This window comes from Pristis pectinata, chromosome 16, assembly GCF_009764475.1.
Source record: "Pristis pectinata isolate sPriPec2 chromosome 16, sPriPec2.1.pri, whole genome shotgun sequence".
Classification (NCBI taxonomy): domain Eukaryota; kingdom Metazoa; phylum Chordata; class Chondrichthyes; order Rhinopristiformes; family Pristidae; genus Pristis; species Pristis pectinata.
This window is the reverse complement of record NC_067420.1, coordinates 26851820-26853152: the sequence shown is the minus strand read 5'-3', so window position 1 is coordinate 26853152 and position 1333 is coordinate 26851820. Positions and strand designations below refer to the sequence as shown.

At 31.3% G+C, this 1333-nt stretch overlaps 1 protein-coding gene across 1 annotated transcript in view; it reads left to right on the top strand.

Moving 5' to 3' along the window:
- The window catches only part of LOC127578805 (transcription elongation factor A protein 1-like), a 57428-nt gene extending 57122 nt beyond the window's left edge, over nucleotides 1-306 (top strand). The window contains exon 11 of the mRNA XM_052031271.1: nucleotides 1-306. This exon is cut by the window's left edge and continues 332 nt beyond it. The gene's annotated coding sequence lies outside the window, so the exon portion shown is untranslated.
- Nucleotides 307-1333: the final 1027 nt, after the last annotated feature.

Below are 1333 nucleotides of genomic sequence, written 5' to 3'. Positions count from 1 at the left end.
TGCTTCCATATAAATAAATTTTTCAATTTCATTTTACATTTTATCATTCTTTCAAAAATTGTAATAATCTCTAGAAAGTGTTATAATTGCAGAAAATCAGTGGTTTCCTCCATTAACACATTGCATTCAGAGTATTTGATGTTACAGTGAGAAGTGCAAAATTTGTAACAATTGTGAAATTACTTGGAAAAACTCACTAAAGATTTTTGGGGTGTTGGATGTAATTGTTTTTAATTGCCATAATGCATTTTAAATTCAAAAAAGCAGATTAAATTTTCTTCTGTAATTTCTCCTGTTTTTTTTTTTGTTAAAAACAAGCCAGCCGACACCTGTGCAAAAATGCAGGTTTTAGGTTCAATTATCCTACAAAAAAAATCTGCTTGCAGTTTTGCAGATTTCTTCTCAAGCGTTGGTGTAGATTATTTTGTTGTAGTCTGTACATTTTGGAATGGTCATATGTGTAAACAAAGTACAAAGAATTTTTAAAAATTAGCACTTAAAACCAGGATATCAGTTCATCAAGTTAGTTTTTAATATGCTTTGTGTATTTTTTTTTCTGAGTATCAACATTGCCTCCCTCAAACCAATTTGGACAGATTGTGTTGGGTTCCTCCATGTTCAAGATGTTTTGGTAATGGAACCCAAGCCAGCTGAGCTCTTTTGTTGTAAGAAATGTCCCTTTGGTAATTAGATTGATTTCATAATTGACTTTAACTCAATTCAACAGTTAATGATCTTGATGCAGACATAAGGGATACTAGACTTGAATATTGAAGTTTTGTAGAATCTTAAAATGACAGTATTGAGGTTTGGCTACCTATGCCAATGCTGTTTTTTAAATTGGTGATGCCTCCTTTCCTTTCTTTGTATCTCTTTACATTTTCAGATGCTTGTTTGCTTTCTTCACTTTATTTTTAAGCAATATCTTCAATAGCAAGTTTATGGTATAGCTTCCTTTTTTAATAACCTGTTGTTGAAACAATTGAACTTTTGTTCTCCAAGTAAATCTTGAATCCATAGCACCATTATATTGATTCTGCAATGTGTTTAAGTAACTTTTCATTATTTGCTCTCTAAAGCTTTTTAATTTTAACTGAAAAAGCCTTTCTCTTCAGAGATTAAAAAGCCACTGTTCTAATACAGTATTGCATGTGTAGGATTTTATTGTTTGTTTGTGACCCATATGCTTTGCAGACCAATGAACAAAGATAATAGATGTGTGTTCTGATTGCAGTATCTCTTGGTACTTCATTCAACAGTTCTAAATATTACATGAAAGCAACCTCCCTGCAGGAAACAAACTTCATTTTGCAACTAGAGTATATGATCTTTC